This window comes from Ailuropoda melanoleuca, chromosome 7 (assembly GCF_002007445.2).
Source record: "Ailuropoda melanoleuca isolate Jingjing chromosome 7, ASM200744v2, whole genome shotgun sequence".
Lineage (NCBI taxonomy): Eukaryota > Metazoa > Chordata > Mammalia > Carnivora > Ursidae > Ailuropoda > Ailuropoda melanoleuca.
The window spans coordinates 96,809,016-96,814,676 of NC_048224.1; the positions used below are offsets into that span (position 1 = coordinate 96,809,016).

At 43.4% G+C, this 5,661-nt stretch overlaps 1 pseudogene; it reads right to left on the reverse strand.

The window, feature by feature from the left end:
- Window positions 1-4,095: 4,095 nt before the first annotated feature.
- LOC100476704 lies at window positions 4,096-4,463 on the reverse strand (annotated as a pseudogene).
- Window positions 4,464-5,661: the final 1,198 nt, after the last annotated feature.

Consider the following 5,661-nt stretch of genomic DNA (forward strand, 5'->3'; position numbering starts at 1 on the left):
TTGCATAAAACATTACTAGGCAGACCAGCCTTTAGCTTGGTCTAGGTGTATATTAGCGTAATGATATCAAGAATTGCGCAATTATCTGGATGATTTAATTTAAAAATACCAGTCTGCAGCCTTCCCTATTGAAGCACTTTATTGTCTCCCATAGCAGGCTGAGCCTAAGATTGCAGATGCATTGCCATTTTCGTCGACTACCAGGAGTCTGGTCTTTCTTTTGGAGGTGTTGAGAAGGAGTCCCGGGTCACCCTGAGGTTAAAGCGGCGTATGCTGTTAATTGTATCATCAGCTACTCACGCTAGACTTTTATTTAGATCAAAATGTTACATTTAAGCTAATAGGCATGCTTATCGCTGTCTGTGGGTTAATAGAAAAAAAGGGTGGTGGGGAGAGCAAGGAAATGGAGGGAAATCACCAAATAGCCTAGTCAGAATCTTCAAAACTGCCACAATAGCAGCTGGGAAACTGGAGGGACATAAAAACTGGGGACAATATAATAAACACAAAGCTGGATTTGGGGGTCACTGGTTGCCCCCCTCCCTCCTACCCTCCCTCCTTTACTACCTTCCTTTTTAAAAAAGATTCTATCCTTATCCTGTACTGCATCTTTCCCTCATTTCTCTGTTCATTCTTTTGGCCATCCAGGAACTTCTCCTGCTAATTGAAATCCAGGGTCTTTTTATTGTTTACTGAAAAGCTGTTGAAACAAATAATCGATGTGATAAAATGCCCAAGTTAAACCAGTTCAATCACAGAAATACTGACATGCATATAACTGTATTTCTGCTTCGCATATCCATCTGTCTCTGATCCACAGTCGTGGTGATCCCCACGACCCACTAGCCTGGGGTCAGCACAACCTGTGTTCTGAGCCCCATGGGCTCAGACCCTGACTTTTCTGGGACCCTGTCAAGGAAGAAGGGATAATGTGCATGCTTTTGGAAGACTCTGGACACATTTGTTCTGACACCAGAGAGTCAAATAAGCTGGACTTTAAAAAAATAAAGAGAACATATGAGCAAATTACAGTCCTGCTTGACTGAAAGCCAGATATAAGCTCATGAATTTAAAAAAATAGAAATAGCCAGATTTTACTTCTCGTGTACATATGGATAAAATAGGATCAATAAATTTTAATTTTTATAGTATTGACAACACAGATGACTTTGAAAATGAAATCAACATTAGCCCGAACAGAAGAATGTGTTCATGTTTGCTTCTTTTTAGTGCAAAGATTTCCAAATGGTGTGATTAATATGCTAAATAAGTTGGATCAAACTCTACTTTGGTTTATTCTTGTATAACACTCTTTGCAGTCATTTGTTATAATTCCTGTTCATTTGGAAAAAGAATATGTTAATATATGGAATAACATAAAAGGAAAGTTAATTTTAAATAACTAGGTATTTATAGCCACACGATCATCTGAGCGGACTTAAAAATTATACATATGTGAAAATGTTTAGGGGTTTGGCTCTGGAGTGAACGTGATCATATAATGACCCTTAGATGTCTAACAGACATCTCAAATTTAACACAATCTCAACTGCATTCTTCACGGTTTACATCCCCATAACTGCTGCCACCATAGTTTCTCCCGTTCCACCCATTCAGTCAGCTGTTCAGATGAAAAACTTCAGTCTTCCTTACCCCTCTGACTCTCTCACATCTCCTGTCCAATCTTGTTGCAAAGCCTACTCATTCTACCCTCAAATTAGGCCTCCAGTCTGACCACGCCTCCCCATGTCCGCCACTATCACTCCCCCTCTCCCCCGAATTCCCCTGAATTAATAGTTGTCTAACTCCTCCCCCTGCTTCCACACTTGCTCCTACAGGGTCTCTTCTCAACAGAACAGCCAGAGTGATTCTTTACAAATATAAGTCAGAGCATTGTTCTCTTCTGCTCAAAATCTTCCAGTGGCTTCCTTGCCACTTGGAGTAAAAGACAAATCTTTCCCATGTCCTGTATGATATGGCTTCCATTTCTGGTTTGACTTTCCCTCCTATTATGCTCCCCTTCGCTCGGTCCATTTGAGTCGCCTTGTTGTTTCTGTTGCTTCCTCTGCCTGAAAGTTCTTCTTCCAGATATTCTCATGGATGACTCCATTATCTCCTTTATTTTTTTAAAAAAATTTTTTAAAGATTTTATTTATTTATTTGACAGAGAGAGATAGCCAGAGAGAGAGGGAACACAAGCAGGGGGAGTAGGAGAGGAAGAAGCAGGCTCTCAGCGGGAGAGCCTGATGCGGGGCTTGATCCTGTAACGCCGAGATCACACCCTGAGCCGAAGGCAGACACTTAATGACTGAGCCACCCAGGCGCCCCTCCATTATCTCCTTTAGATCTTTGCTCAAAGGGCAAATATCCGTGAAGCCTTCTTACTCACCTTTCTTACAGTTGCATACCATACCTGCTGTCCCTCCCTATCTTTCTCACCCACGTATTTTTGTTCATAACACACGCACACACACATACATGCATACATACATACAAAGTGTTAGATTTATGTTAGTCATTCCATGATAGATAGTAATACTATATGTACATATAAATACTAACATAATATATATTCCCTGCTTTTGCACATGCGTGCACACATATACACACATTTTGTGAATTGTCTTTCTTTACCAGAATTTCAGCTCTGCTGAAACCCAGGAACAATACCTGGAACATAGTAGAAGCTCAAGAAATTGTTGTCAATTGAATGACTACACGGGTGGATAAACTAATCAGTGACATGACATAGCTAATTTATTTCTTGAAGTATATCATAGGTGAGAGCATACCGAGCCACTGTTTATTAGGTTAAACGCTGTGAAATTGCTTATAATTTGCTTTTATCTGCACTAATGGCTCTGGTTAATAGTATGTGTACACTGCCCTTCCATTTCTTGTGCCTTGCCTTTTTCTGTCTTCTCACGGCTGGTATCTTCTCTGGTTTGTGTTCCTCACACTTACCCCTTGCTTCTCAATGCCACCGTCCCAGTGAAGAATTGGATTGGCCAGCAGATTTCATGGCACTCTCACTCAGTGCTTTATCCATAGCTCATCTGAGACCTTTCCCACATCAGCCACGCGTGGTAACTAAGCAGTAGAGATACTGTGGGAATCAGGTGCATATGGAGATGAGGACACTTACCTCTCCCATTCACCTCTCTTGCATATTTCTGGAGACTCGTGATCAGTGTCCAAATTGGACGACGCGCATAGCCAGCTGACAAGCATGGTGTTAACGTTTTCTTCTACATGCCTTTGATGGACTGCTCAGGTAGAACAGGTGATCCAAGCAACTGTGGCCTAGTCACTTCAAGTGCAATGATCATGAACGCGATAGGCCAACGGAAGAACTTAAAGGTGCAGTTAGACCCTGTCTAAAAACAGGGCCTTGCTTTGGCCTCGTGAGAAATTAGAGGAAGGTTTGGCCTGAGTGGGGGTGGGGCTGCATTACTGAATGGTGGGGATTACATGGGAGCATCATAGGTCTGCGTGACCCAGTTCAGAGAAGGACAATTACTAGTCAGTCTTTGGTAGATGGGTGAGCCAGTGAGGCCTGGACCTGCTCTTGTCTCATCTAGCTCACAAGGATGGGGAGGGGATATAAATAGAGGAGGTGAAAGAGTCAGCAGGTTGGCCTTCCTTCCCTTCTTGGCCCCCAAGAGGGATGCCAGTCCCTGGGCCAAACCAAGGGCCCAATTCAGGAATGGGTCATAAATTGTGTGCTTGGGTATTCCCAGCTTGCGCCCGCTGCACCACACCCTCATAAACCAGGGGCTTTGTGAATTTTGTTTCCCCACATATGACAAATATCCAAAAGTCTTTTCTTTCTTTCTTCTTCCTTTTTTTTTCCTTTTAAACTGCTTTATTAACATCATAACTTATAATGAGCATCCTGCCATGCAATAGGGTGAAACCTTGGGCTGACAGAATCTTACAGATTGGGTCGCAATACAGCATTCAATTAAAAGCTGGTCATAGGAGACCCACAGGAAACACATAACACCAAAAGGTTTACAACAAAGGTACATCAAGCCCATGTAAGTTTAGGAAGCAGGTGTGTCTTCCTATTAACTTCAGGGCAAACATCAGGATTCAAGGCATAAGGCAAACCTCATGATGGGCATGGTGAGGAGGGTCAGGGCTAACTGCCCGCAGACAGTGACTGACTTGCTTTTCCCTCAGCTGTCTCACCTCCTCCCCAGTCCTTTCCATATTCTCTTCCCATCCTTGCCTGCAGTGCCAGGCCTCTGAATCATGTCCCAGCTACACTGCAGGATGGGCTGCCTAACACCGAACTGCCCAGGATTTACTCTAGGCACACGATAGTCACCAGCTTCCAAAGGGAGGGCCAAGGGCTCTCCTTTATTAGCAACTTGCTCCTTTTCGTCCTTTTTTTCATTTTCCTGGTTGGCATGGTCCATGCTGAGATTTTTTGCTGCTTGTCCCTCTTTGGACACCATTGTTCCTGGGCCTATCCTTGTAGTCTCCTCCTCCTCCTGATTCTCGATTCTCGACTCACGTGCACTGCAATGACACTTAGACCACACACACCAGCTCCCACTGTGCCTCCTACTCTCTGGGGCCGCCCCCAGCCTGCCCGCCTTCGGGACCGCCGGAAGCAGGTACTGAGAAGGAAGGGAGAGAGCGATGGCCAGGTGACAAATATCCAAGTCTTAATACATTTCTGTCCCTATGCTGCACCTGCATAGACTGGACCTAGTCCTCACACCTCCTCCATTACTACCTTGAAACAATAGGTAACGTAGAAATCTGGAACAAGGTTAGGAAGGGAAGCACTCTGCTAATGATGCAGATAATTTTTTTCTCATAGATCACTGGAAATACACTGAGACAAATTTGTATGCAAAGGATCTTGTTGGTTTGTTCTGGTACAAGACTCGTAAGAAGTTGCAAAAGAGTTTCTGTGTAACCCCCACCCAGCTTTCACCAACAATCGCTTTTTTTTTTTTTTCTGGTTGCAAGAAGTCTTTTTTTTTTAATGATTTTTTATTATATTATGTTAGTCACCATACAGTACATCCCCAGTTTCCGATGTAAAGTTCGGATGATTCATTAGTTGCGTATAACACCCAGTGCACCATGCAATACGTACCCTCCTTACTACCCATCACCGGTCTATCCCATTCCCCCACCCCCTCCCCTCTGAGGGCCTCAGTTTGTTTCTCATAGTTCATAGCCTCTCATGTTTCATTCCCCCTTCTGACAATCGCTTCTTACGTAACTGTCGTATGTTGTTAAAATCATGACATCGACACAGATATACTGCTATGAACAGACAGGGATGTTATTTTCTAATGACAAAGGAAGAGCTTCTTAGATTACATTTGTTTTCACCTAGGATAAAACAAAGTGACTCACAGCAGCCTCTTTAATGCATTTTCCTCTCCTGTTGAAGAACTACAATTATTAATAGTTGGGTGGTTAGAGGTGAGGTAGTAAATGTGCTGAAACCCGATCATGCCATCCCATTTTGTCTGTCCTCGGGTGTTCACGTTTGATTGGTTCCTGGGTCTTTGCTGATGTCTGAGATGCATAATTTTCAACTCAGTGCTCGATATCAAACCATTGATTCTCAACGCTCCGACACGAGTGGGAGGAGCTCCAGCCACAGCCTTTCATGGGCTGATAGTTAGTGAG